This window comes from Sphaerodactylus townsendi, linkage group LG05 (assembly GCF_021028975.2).
Source record: "Sphaerodactylus townsendi isolate TG3544 linkage group LG05, MPM_Stown_v2.3, whole genome shotgun sequence".
Lineage (NCBI taxonomy): Eukaryota > Metazoa > Chordata > Lepidosauria > Squamata > Sphaerodactylidae > Sphaerodactylus > Sphaerodactylus townsendi.
Genome location: NC_059429.1, coordinates 86,995,753 through 87,009,596, shown reverse-complemented (window position 1 = coordinate 87,009,596; position 13,844 = coordinate 86,995,753).

The following is a 13,844-nucleotide window of genomic DNA, read 5'->3' as shown; positions in this document are numbered from 1 at the left end:
TTTATGTGATATAATTTATTGGTTACTGAGCATGTGAGACAGATCAATACAATACAATTTTACCTAAGAACTAATAAAAATGTAACTTAGTGGCAAAGTTATTAGACTAAGCCAAACTATAACTGGAACATTTTCATGAACATTGTAATAGCGCCTTTTAGTGATTTTTGACTCTCCTTGTGAAAAAGTTCACTTGGTCATTCACTTTGCCCTCACTTTCAATTGCTCTTACTAGACTTCCCAAATGTTACCATGTAGCCAGTTCTGAATGACTATGTAATATTGTGATATCATCCCATTCACTGTGTGAACCTAAACTGGGTGCCATAACCCACTTGACTAACAAAGGAAGAAGGAAGAAGCATCAACTAGGAAGGAAATGGGACTTAAGAAGCAACAGCCTGGATAAATAATGGCACTAAACAGGTTTGGCTTTTGAAAAATATGAATATATGTATCAGCTAACCTTGCGGGAGGGGGTGGCAGCATCAAGCTTTACTAAATGCTAATTTTCGAGTGACAATTAAACACTGAAGAATATTGGAGCAGATTTAGACTGGAATAACAAATAGTATATGTTATGTCTCAAAGAATCAGGAGTCGGAGGAACAAAACATGGTGCTTTATTTCAAAGCTGCTACTCACACATAACCTAAAATCACTCTGCAGCTGTGCTCAATATAACACACCTACTGATTACCAATTCCAGTGCAACAGCTGCAGACTCTTAAAACAATACAGTACCTCACAATCAATACAATACATTACACCCCTTCCCCCTAACTCCTGTAATAATCTCAGGGATTCTCTTTCGCTGAGATCGTCTCTAGCTCCCGCTCTGGCTCCTGAGTCTGTGGCTTTGTTCCTTGGTTCTGCAAAACAATTGGACCCTTTGCTGTTTCCTTATCCTGCATCTCCATCTGTGCCCTTAACGCCCCAGGTTCCTCTGGGACAATTGGACTATTTACTGCTTCCTCATCCTGCAGCTCCATCTGCCCCCTTAACGCCTTCTAGGATTCGAGGACCTGGGGGTCTTCGATCTACTCGTTGGACCTGCACTCCCTTTCCTTACTTAGTCAACATGCTCCGCGGATCACCTTCGCCTCTCTTCAGCTCTTTCCAATTCTATAAGACAAATAAGCAACCTTGGTCGGCTGCCTCACAAATCCGCTGGGACCCAACATGGACTCCTGCTCCAGTAATTTCGACATACACCGTGATCATCCCTATCAAATGTCCGAGGTGCTTTCTAACACCTGATCTTCTTTCCGTGGATCTATCATCACCAAATTTGGAATCGGGATGCATTCCTCGTCCAGCAACGCTTGTAAGTTTCCTCGCCATTCATTAGCAACTCCTCGCGAGAGACTCCTCCCCGGTGGCTGTGCACGGTGTTATGTGCTGTGTTAACAAAAAATTCGCACTAACCCGACGGGTGCCAATCCCTCTACTATTCGCTGCAATGCATCCTTCAAGAAATGCGCATACCATCCTTTCTGGCTCGCTCCATTCGTAGAAGCCGGATGAAAAGGGGTCGAGGTAAACGCTGGCGAATAACACCATTGGCCTGTAATACTCTAAACTCCTTTGGATACAAACGCTTGTCCCATTATCCTGATACCACCGTATTCAGAGGCTATGGGTTGCAAATAACTTACGCAGTGCCCTAATAACTGCTTCTTGTGGGGATGTCATTGACATTACTGGTCACCACTTCTGTAGCCATTTGGGAATATGAGTCCACTTACGATGAGAAACACCTGGGCTTGGAAAAGGCCCTGCAAAAATCAATAATATGTACCCTTGACCACCGTCTTTTTGTGGACTCCCATTGATAGGTAGGCTCGAGGTGGGTGCAGGTATAACGCGTTATCTGACACTCCCTGCACCTTGGCCAACCCATATCTTCTATTTCACTATCCATCTTTGGCATCACCAACACATAACTCACGGCCAATGCCTTCATTCTCACTATTATCCGGGGTGCCCTACATGTAAGGCCTCCAGCATCCCTAATCCTTAAAGCTGCTGGGATCACTCACTTCCCTATTTCCCCACAGTAAGCTAACCCCCTTTGTGGACAGATATCTCGTGCTGCCTCATTCCAAATGGTGGTCACTGAATTTTCCTCTAATCTTACTCTCCAATGGCCAACCCTTCCATGCCCAATTCAAAAACCTCCTCGGCAAGCACTGGGTCCTTAGCTGAACCCTTTTCTGCTATTTCTGCTGCCTTTCACCCGGAGGCTCTGTTGATAACGCATTCCAACATCAAAACTCCTCCAAAAGTGGGGAATGATCTTCTCCTCCCTCCCTTTGTGTACCCTCGGCAAGCTTAACTCAACGCGATCTTACATGACCCTAATTTTCTTTTCCGACTGGTGCTGCAAGACATAATCATATGCATTCAGGAACATTGCCCACCGCAGCATTCTAGGGACAATATCTGTGGTGTCTGGCGCTCAAATGAGGAAAATAATCCCAACAGCTGCTTATGGTCTGTAAACAATCATAAATGGTTTCCATACACGTAATCCATGAAACTTCTTAACCCTGTAGCCACTATTGGCTAATGCACTCCTCTATCAATTCTATGCTGCTGTTAATTTCACTCCGGCTAAGACACAACGCCCTAGAATAATAATGCTATTGGAGCTTCCTCGCAGATATCCTCCAATTGATGGCTCAACACTGCTCCAACTCCATACACGGGAGGCATCGCGACGCCAAAATTAATGGCTATTTCCTCTCATCGTAAAATGAACCAATACACTTTCTGATGACAACAATCGCTTGACATCTCGGAATGCCTTCATGCTGACTTGTCCATCTGTGCCACACTGCCCGCTTATCTAATAAACGGTGTAGTGGCTCCACCATTGTGGCCTTATGCTTTAAGAATGAATGGTACAAACCCTAGCAATCCCAAAATGCCTGCTGTAACTCTTTGCTTTGACTGTGGTGCTGGGGCATCCTGGATGGCCTCCTCGCCTTTGCTGGGATGTCGGGTGGATTCCCCTTGCATCTACCATGTATCCGCAAAAACTCTACGGCGCTTACTCCAAACACGCATTTTTCGCTTTAACGCTAACCCTAAGCATCGGGAGTGGAAGCACTGCAGTGCACTTTCCTTCGTAATCTGCAAGGTCATCAGTTCCTCCTCAGTTGCACTCCACTATCAAGACATCATCAAAATACTGGTGGTATGACTCCCCGCAAGTTTCTTTTAATATTTCTTCCATCAAGCTCTGAATATCCCAGGGAGCTACGCTCACTCCAAAATTGCAGCGCCGCTTTTACTTTGAATGCCCCCCTGTGAGTCAATACTATCGCCTGGGCTTCTGCAGTGCAGCATTCATCCAGACTTCCCAGCTGTTGGTATGCCTGGCGCTTAGATCTAATTTTGCAAAAACCTTTCCCCCTGCCAATGTTAAGTTAACAACCTGACTGACAAATCCGGCACTCGGGTACGGATAGTTTTCTGCAATGCCTTGTTAATTGTGCACTTATAATCAGCACATTAAATGCGCGACATCCCCATTGGCCTTCAGGGGGGTCACAACAAGCAATTGGAGTTTCCTATTTTGCATTTTCTACTCACTGGCTCCAATATTCCCTGTTCCAATAACCGATCTAGTTCTGCATCCACTTTAGAGCGCAAAGCAAATGGAATATCGCCGTGATTTTAGACGTATTGGGGTACTAAAGCGATCAAGATGCAAATGATATAGGTGGACCCTTATACTGCCCCAGTCCCTCAGCAAACACACTCTTAAATTCCTCCCACTAGCACCTCCTATGTCAATCCTTTGCTAAACCTTCAGTGAAATTCCAGTAATTACAATTCCTAACCTCCCAAACCAGTCCAACCCCAATAGGCTCGGCCCGGCCTCTTCCACTATTAACAATAATTTCAAAACATCCATCAAACATATGATATTTTACATGTGGACATTACAGCTATGCCAACCACAGGTAATTTCATGTCCTTGATAATCCCGGCAAGTGGTAAAGTTTCCACAAGATTGAATGTCCAAATCATCCTGTGGGCAAAATGTTTTATAAGTGTCCGCATGAAACGATGTGGAGAATGCTGACCCAGAATCCACTTCCACCGCCACAAGGGACATCCTGGATCTTCACAGTCACCGGACAACTTACGCTGGATCTCTCGGTTGCACGTGGTTAATTACATCAGTCTGCGTAAACACCATCACACTGCTTCATGTGGGGGTTGGCCAGTCAAGCCAGCTACATAAAGACAGCAGCGGTATTCCACAGAGTGTGTAGCAGATGAACCGGGAACATGAGGTTCTCTTGGTCCCTGATGCCTTTTTTCTCTGCACACCCCTCTCCCAATATGCCCCCAACGCTTACAACAGAAACATTGTGCCCTCTTTAAATTTACACCTTTCTCTCTCATGCGGGCCTTACACCACAACTTCATACATTTCTTTGTTAACATCCTCCCCCCTCTTGTTGTGGTGGTCTTTCCCATCTTCATTGCACCAATGCTGCAGTCTCTGAATTTCTCACCATTACCCTCGGTCTACAGTCCCACTGCCAGCTGTTTGCAATTTCTGTGGGCTCCTCATTTGTCGCGACCTCCCCGAAAGTAGGAGGCTGCAGCAAGTTCAAAATTCAAGGCGCTTGGTATGCCGCTTGAAAGTCAAGTCTGTCTTTGCCAGCAGCAACTTTTGTAATGGTGCCTCTCTCAGGCCACAGACCAGATCCATCCCCTTTAACATTTTCCAAATTGGAGAAATTACATTGTTGTGCCAACCGCCATAAGACTGCAACATAATCTGCAATGCTTTCAGTCCTCCTCCTGATCAACGTTTATAAAAACACTCGCTCTAGCTATTTCTGGTACGGTTGGGGAAATTGAAATGGTTCCCTTTAATGGCAGTCAGTATCTCTACAAGCGGTGTTGCTGTTGATAAGTCTCTTTACGCTTATCAATGCTTGAGGCGCAGGTCAAACACCCCTCTTCACCACAGAGGCTCAAAAACACGGCTCTTTTCCTTTCTGGGTCTGTTATGCCATTTGCCGAAGATGTAAATTCCAATCAGCCTCATTTAACTCTGCCACTTCAAAGGAAACTCCAAATTAAACTGTTCCAGCTGCCCTTGAAAAGCCATAATTTACTCACAGTCCTTGCTTCACAAAAACTTGCTAGACTCGTCATAAGTTTATCCTCGTCGCCAATATGTTATGTCTCAAAGAATCAGGAGTCGGAGGAACAAAACATGGTGCTTTATTTCAAAGCTGCTACTCACACATAGCCTAAAATCACTCTGCAGCTGTGCTCAATATAACACACCTACTGATTACCAATTCCAGTGCAACAGCTGCAGACTCTTAAAACAATACAGTACCTCACAATCAATACAATACATTACAGTATATATCACGACCAATACAACTGCCTTCATATAAGAAAAGCAAACATTTGATGGGAAAAATAATCTTCCTTGAAAGGAAGACAGAATTAAAGTCAACCAGTGAACAGAACATACAGACGTGAGCAGCTCTTTGGAGTTATTTCCTCTACAAAGACCATGCAGGCTCTCCCAATATCCTTGGCCCTTCTGGTTCTTCTTCAGTCTTTCCAGAACCCTCTTCAATATACTGAGACCATAGCATGTGTCCATCTGGCTCTTCTCCCATTGAGTTTGCCTTGAATGCTCCTGCTTTTACCAACCAGTGAAACTGAAAGGTCAACCCCCAATATTAACACCCACACAAAACCCCCACAGCAGGCAAGGAGCACAGGATGCCCTGTCCAACGCTTCCTGGCCAATTTACATTTTCAGTGAGCCAGAACTGCCTGTATCTGCCACCATGATCAGGGAATCTGTCTTGCTGTGGTGGCTTTTCCAGCCACCTTGGAGCCTTGAGGCCAAACTCCCAAGTAGTAGAGGAGGGGTGTGAAACCCCAACAGGATTGAATATGCTGGGGTAACTGGAGCTTCCTGGTGCATCCTTGTCCCTACTTCCCATTCAGTGTAGCTGTGAGGGAAGCCTTTGCCAGGAGCCCCTGCTTTCTGCTGAGAGCCTGGCCCCTGTCACTCTGACTTAGCCCTGTTTCAATAGAGCAATGGGCGCCCAGCTGCAGCTATTACATAAGGTGCAATTAGTAACGCAGGCCTGAATGGCATTAAGGAATTCCACACAGGGTGACGTAAAAACCTCCCTTTTCCTCGTGCCACAAAGACAAAAGGGGCTGTTATGAGCCCGTGTATCCCTGCTGAGCAAACTCCAGCCATTGGGAAAAGCAAGTCATTAGGAAGGCCCAAGACTCTGGAGCAGAAGGAATTGTTCTCAGGATAAATCGCAGAAAACAATGAGGCAGCACACCAGGCTTTCAAGGGTGGAGCAGACTCCCCTCTGCTCTTCATTGTGTGTGTGTGCAGGCAGATCCCTTCTCTTGTGTGCCAACTGTTGAGGGCCCATGTGCGCAGAGTTCTGAGGAAGTGGGAAAGGGTTAACGGTTCTCCCAAAGATTTTGCAGCTTTAATTGCAGTCCGTTTGTCAAATGAATGGAATTTTGTCACATGTCTTCCCATTGCTGTACTTTTTTTAAAAAAGTGTCAGCTGCAGAAATTAGAAGCATTCCTTGCTTTTAAAAAAATAGTGTCTGCCCATTGTGGAAGACAAAATGCACACTCAAAGTTCAAAAATAAAATAGAACCCAAAATTTATAATTACTGTGTTTTAAATTCTCCAGGCAACGACTGGTTTCTGGCCTTGAGGCTTCTTGAGAAAGCTTTTATAACAACAACAGGAGGGTGTCTCATGAAATTTACACGCTTATTATGGGAGATGTTTGTGGGCTTAAATGAAGCTCATGTTTTGAGTTAGCTTCCCATACAGACAGACATCCCTCCACTGCCCCTTTCATTGGTCTCTTCTTTCTCTTCATTGCAGCTTTCTCCATCTTTTTCTTTCTTTGCTATCTGTTTCTTGTTAGATCTTGGGAGAAAGTTGTGGGTTAGGATGGGTGAGAAGGCTTACTGCTTGGATGCTGTCTATATTATGGACATCTATAAAAATGGAAGACCATAAACATTTCCAGTTAAAAAGGTACAATTTGTCTCTCCTATTACTTCACATGGCCCAGGGCTCCTTAACACAGAAAGTGATTTTGTGGTACTCTTTGGACTACAGTTAAGCGAATCACAAATTGCAACACTGGTGCTTTATACTGTAAAACAATAATGGCAAGATGAGCACACCAGCCACTGAGCTAAATATTCTGAAAAAGCAACTATTTTATTGTTAAAATATAATAATTTGGTCTACAGTGCTGTGTAGGTGATTGGAGTAAAAATAAGATCTACTTTATTAAGCACATCCTCACAAAGGAGAAGATGGCATATAACAAATGCACAACTATGATACACTAAAGTGGTCATGCACAGAAGATCTTTCATGCAGCAGAAACCTGCAAACTTCTTTGGGAGTAAACTCCTTTGAATTTGTGTTTGTGCAAACACACACAAGACTGCACTTTGCTCAGGTGAATGTTACAACTGCCCCTACAGATAGATGCTGAGATAGTGATTGGATCTTTTGAATCCATTCTCCTAGTGATGGTGGTGTCCTCTGGTGCTAGGAGCCTCTTAAAGATCCCTTGCTTCAGGGGAAAGTTCCTTGTATTTGAGGAAAGTGTAACTACTAGTGGACTAGATTCACAAGATGCCTCCCAGTAGGTGTAAAGCACCTTGAATAACCTAATGTGCAATGTAAACCCCAAATATTATTTTTCATGAGTCTCTGTACTATGACAATGATAATTTGTGTAATTGGGCTAACTCCTGTTTATTGCTTGAGTGATTGCTTTCTTCTTATCCTACTAACAAGCCACATCATGTATTTGCAATGGGCACATGGTGGTGTATACAGAATCTGCTTATTGCAGGAGAGTTTTACCACCTCTGGCTGCCACCCCTCCTGTGCCACTTTCAGCCACAGCTACTGGGCCTTTCCCTTGTCCTCAGACACGGCTGGATCCTAGAAACAGACCTTTAGGCCTGGGTCTGTGAACTTTAGACCCTTGCTGGAAGCCTGACCTTCTCTTCCCCGGCAATCTAGGCCTGACAGCCTTTTATCCCCTTCCTGTCACCACCCCCACCCCCACCAATTTCCCATAAACCCTGCCCCTGCCTATGGGCCCCTTCCCTTGGAGGCATCCCTGCGGGAGCAGGTATCCCTGGCATCCACCCACTAAGCTGGGTCACCTCCTCCCACCAGCCTGCAACATGGCCGGTCTGCTTACTCTGGCGTCCTTCATCGTGGGGCCTCCCTTGGCCTTGTGGCCTTCCACCTGGGCTGGCTCTGCCCTCTGCAGGACCCTGCAGCTTTCCCATATCTGCATCCAGGCACTGCTCAGTTCCAGGCTTCTCCTGCCTCCACTGGCCTCCTCCTTGCCCAGGCAAGCCCTAGGCATTTGCACCTGCCATGACACGCTCTTACTGTCCTCCTCCAGCGTCAACCACCCTCTACCTACTGCCCCAGCCCTTGGAATGCTCCAGCCTCCCACTGCTTTGCTCCCTGCAGCCACAAGGCCCATGCTGTCATTGCCCCGGATCCTGCTGCCATCTTCCTGACCCCTGGGGGTGGGCACTCCTCCTGGCTAGGAGGGCATTCTGGAGGCAGCGGTGGGGTTAACAGAAGTTCTTTGGGATAGCGGATGGCATAGTCCATAATGACCAGGATGTACTGGAACACTCAGGGCATCCTAGGTAGTAGACCCACAAAATCCATCACCACCCAGTCGAATGGAGTTTGAATGATTGGCATTGGTTTCAAGGGGTCTCCCACCACTTGGTACCATATTCCCCCTTCCTATATTATTTGTGGCATCTGCGCTGCCTTCCTGCCATCTACCACCTGGCCATCACTCACCATCACCATCTTCCAGAGATCCTCAGGGGTGTCATCCTGCCCCTGGGTCTGGAAGAAGCTGGCTTTGCCTCCCCACTGGTGGAGGTTGGATCTGGCATTGCCATGGGATCCCTACTCCAGTTTACATTCCTGGGCTGCTGTACCAGGTTCCCCAATTTCCTTGGAGTCTGGATCTGCTGTGGCTATGGCGTACATCAGACAAGTCATGAAGGCTAACAAGTGATGAAAGGCTGGAGCATCTCGCCCAAGCAGCATTGGGTAGGGCAGCTGAGGCACCCTGGAAACCTCCAACTTCCAGATTCTGGCCACCTCAAACCTGCCATTTGGCTGTGATGCTGTTGGCTGGGAACATTTCCATATGCCAGTGGAAACAAGTGACAGTCACAATTGGACTACAGGCAGGGTCTCAGGTAGTACATTGCTCCATATTATGGAGATGGAGCTCCTGATGTCCAGCAGGGCCTACATCTTGTGCTCAGCCACCATCACTGAGATCAACAGGGGTGGCAGCTTGTCAGCTGAGGTCATCACTTCCATGGCTTCCTACCACTTGGCATCACATTCCATCATGTGCCCCCACTAACTGCCCTGGAAGCAGGGGCCCACTCTATGGCATCCCTTTGACCCTCTGTCATTTCTTTCTAGCCTCCTGTATCTCCTCCCCTGGGAACTCCCTCTCTCTCTGGCTGGTGGCTAGTCTCCTGGGTTCAAGGATTGAGGGGAGTCCATGGGCTCCAAGGGGTACCCTCTGGCTTGTCCTTCTCCTCCGTTCAGCCTACCTTCTGCTCCTTGGTTTCCCAGTATTCCACAGCCATAAAACCCTCCAGGAGGTAGGCCATCTCCTTCAGGTCACTGGGTTGGCTGTAGGTCACTCAGCCATGGGCTGGAATGGCCTATAAGAATTTCTCCAGAGCCACCTGCTCCACAATTTGCTTTTTCCCCATGGTCGTTGGTTGGAACCACTACTCTGCCAAGTCCTGTAGCCCGCTCCTGCCCCGCCAGCTTCTTCCCTGCCTAGGAGAGCCCTGGGTGTATGCACTGGCTGTGGAAGCAGTTTCCTCTTTCCTTCACCAGCCTTCTCCTTGCCCAATTGAGCCCCAGGTGCCTGTTCCAGGGGAGGAATGGGAGTCCGTGGCAGCACCCCAGACACAGGGATGGGAGATGTCATTGTTTGCATAAGCTTGACATTGTCAGAACTTGTTTTAAAGACCTGCACTGTGTTTGTGAAAATTCCCGCTTCAGAGTTCACACCAGATGTCTCTGATTTCCATATCACATCTCCATAGGACATAGCAGATACTCTAATTTATTTTAGATACCACCATTATAAAACGCCCCTTACTTGAGAATATTCAAACAGGCAACAACCCTAAGTAGGTTACACTTGATAAAGCATTTGTAGTGGCATAGTGATATACCTGGGTTCCTACTGGTTGTTTGTGAAGTTATGGGGAGGGGAAACATCTTCCAACTCACCACACCTATATCAAATTATGCCTGGAGCCATCTCCCTGGGAGACCTGGTTACTCAGTGATCCATGTTAAATTTATTGCTGTACCAGGGATTGAGTAACAACAAATTTACGCAGACTGTGTACTATTTGCCAACTTTTATTGTTACATAAGTCAAAATAACTCCTTTCCCTGAGGAGAAAGTTTAAAACAAAAGCCAAAGTTCCTCTGGGAACAAAACCTTGCATAATAATAAGCCTGGAAAAGAATGGTGGATTAGGAAAGAAGTTCTCTTATAGTACAATCCTAAAAACAGTTTTCTGTGAGTAAACCCCACTGAATAGACCAGAGGCGTTCCTCCCATCGGGCAAAGTGGGCAGTTGCCCTGGGCGCAGCCCTGTGTGGGGCGCAGGTTTGTTTGTGGGATTTTTTGTTTTTTCAGTGTTTTCCATTTTTGGCCTGCAGAGGGCGCAGTTTTTAGGCTAGCAGCACTACAATTTCAGAGATTGTTTGGGGGACTCTCCTGATGATACTACCCAGGTTTGGTGAGGTTTGGTTCAGGGGGTCCAAAGTTATGGACTCCCAAATGGGGTGCCCCCATCCTCCATTGTTTCCAATTGGAGCTAATAGGAGATAAAGCTACACCTTTGAGGGTCGATAACTTTGGACCCCCTGAACCAAACTTCACCAAACCTGGGAGGTATCATCAGGAGAATCTTTTACTGATACCACCCAGGTTTTGTGAAGTTTGGTCCAGGGGGTCCAAAGCTATGGACTCCCAAAGGGGTTGCCCCATCATCCATTGTTTCCAATGGGAGCTAACAGAAGATGGGGGCTACACCTTTGAGGGTCCATAACTTTGGACCCCCTGAACCAAGCTTCACCAAACCTGGGTGGTATCATTAGGGGAGTCTCATAAAGATACCCTGAAAGTTTGGTGCTGCTAGCTTAACAATTGCACCCCTGCCAGCAGGCACCTCCCAAATTTCCCCAGATTTTCCTTTTAAATCCCCCCGCCTTTGACATGGATTTAAAGGGAGAATCTGAGGTCCCCAGTTTAAACATTGCAAGTGATGCTGTTTCAGGGTGGGGGAGAATCAACCCCAAAATAGCATCACTTCCAATGTTGTTTAAACTGGGAACCCCAGATTCTCCCTTTAAGGTGAATTTAAAAGGAGAATCTGGGATCCCTAGTTTAAACACCATTGAAAATGATGCTGTTTGGGGGTGGATTCCAGCATCACTTGTTTAAACTAGAGAGTCCAGATTCTCCTTTGAAACATTGAAAGTGATGCTGTTTCCCCCAATTGGGGGTACTGGATACAACACCATAAAATGTTTTCATAGCAGTAATAAAACATTTTGAAAGCATTTTGAAAATTTGGGTGCTGTGTGGTTTCCGGGCTGTATGGCCGTGTTCTAGCAGCATTCTCTCCTGACGTTTCGCCTGCATCTGTGGCTGGCATCTTCAGAGGATGATCCTCTGAAGATGCCAGCCACAGATGCAGGCGAAACGTCAGGAGAGAATGCTGCTAGAACACGGCCATACAGCCCAGAAACCACACAGCACCCAAGTGATTCCGGCCGTGAAAGCCTTCGACAATACATTTTGAAAATGTTTTCAAAAAATTATTTCTGCTGTGTGGCATGGCTTATTGCTGTGCTCAGATTTGTGAGTTGGGGCATGTTCTATAATGTGATGGTGACTTTGAAACAACCTGGTGTAAAAAATCATTGCTTGGTCACAGTGGGGGAGGGTGGCTGCCCATGGGGGGCACCAAACTCCAGTTTGCCTAGATACGCCACTGGGCGTAGCTACAAGGGGGGGTGCGCGTTGCATTGGGCACGCGCCTGGGGGGGCATAAAACGCAGGTTTTGCCCAGGGCTCCAGTTTGCCTAGTTACGCCACTGGAATAGACCCAAGTTAGATTTTTTTTCAGACTGATTAAAGACTGCTGTCTTAATACCCAGTGCTACTGATCTAGAACCACACTTCATTGTCACAACAATGTTTCTAAGTTATTATATGATTAACTAGTGGGGCCCAGCCATGCGTTGCTGTGGCTTATTGTGGTGAAATGGGAAAGGAACAGTAGCAGCAAATCAATAGCAGAGGCCAGAAGTACATGCTCATGGAAACGCGCAGGCTGATATTGTGCGATGTCATTGATGTGTGTGACCGCATTCCTGGGGGGGGGGGAATGGAAAGGCACCCCTCCCACACATCTAGGCTGGCTGGTCACGATCCTTTACCTGGGAGTAAGTTGGGGTGGTGGCAATGGGTGTCACTTCTGAGTAAACCCTCTGAGGGGCGCGACTCAGCCATTCAAAGTATGTCACGGTTGCTTTACCGAGCTTACTCCTGAGTAACGCGTGCCTCGGAGGCAACCTGGTTTTCTGAACTGTAACCTCAGTATTCAGGGAATCTAGGCTGGCTGGGCCCTCCCTCCCCTCCCTTGCATGCCACCCCTCACTCTCTCCCCTCCCTCACTTCTGTTCCCTTGCATGGCACCCCTCCCCCTACCTCCCTCCCCTTTCCCTTTGCTAGAGTGGGTGGGTCATATCCAGATGCTGGGCCCCCTCCCTCCCCTCCCTTGTATGCCACCCCTCACTCTCTCCCCTCCCTAACTTCTGTTCCCTTGCATGCCTCCCCCTCCGTCCCTTCCCTCTCCCACCCTCTCTTCCCTTGCATGCCACCCCTCCCCCTCCCCCTCCCCTCCCTTCCGTCTCCCTCTGCTAGGGTGGATGGGTCATATCCAGATGCTGGGCCCGCTCCCTCCCCACCCTTGCATGCCACCCCTCACTTTCTATCCCCTCCCTCACTTCTCTTCCCTTGCATGCCTCCCCCTCCGTCCCTTCCCTCTCCCTCCGCTGAATGTGGATGAGAGTATGTGTGTTGAGTGGTAGTAGTGGGTGAGGCACAGAGAGTGAAAGATACCTGCGTGTGAGGGGGGGAACCCCACCTGACCTCTCACATGGCAACGTGTGTATGTGTTTCATGTCCACTTGAGTTATTGCCTATGTCCGTGGTGGCGAACCTTTGGCACTCCAGATGTTATGGACTACAATTCCCATCAGCCCCTTCCAGCATGGCCAATTGGCCATGCTGGAAGGGGCTGATGGGAATTGTAGTCCATAACATCTGGAGTGCCAAAGGTTCGCCACCACTGGCCTATGTACTGTTTTCACTGCTCATATCTGGCCATCTGAGCAAATATTCTAAGGACGCAAACATTCTAAGGGTGACAGTTACACACAGGCAGCTTCATGGCCTGGTGTGCCAGGAAAAAGATGTTTTACCTGGCTCAGGTGTGTTGTCTGACAGCGAGAGGTACGTAAGAACACAGTCGGGGGAATGAGTAATTGTCTGTGAAATTTTCAGAGTGTTTGGGCCAGCAGGTGCGGGGTTATTCTCGAAGCAACAAACGCATGGTTCCATTTTTATATATATAGATAACTCCAAAAGTTAAGATTAGCCAGCAT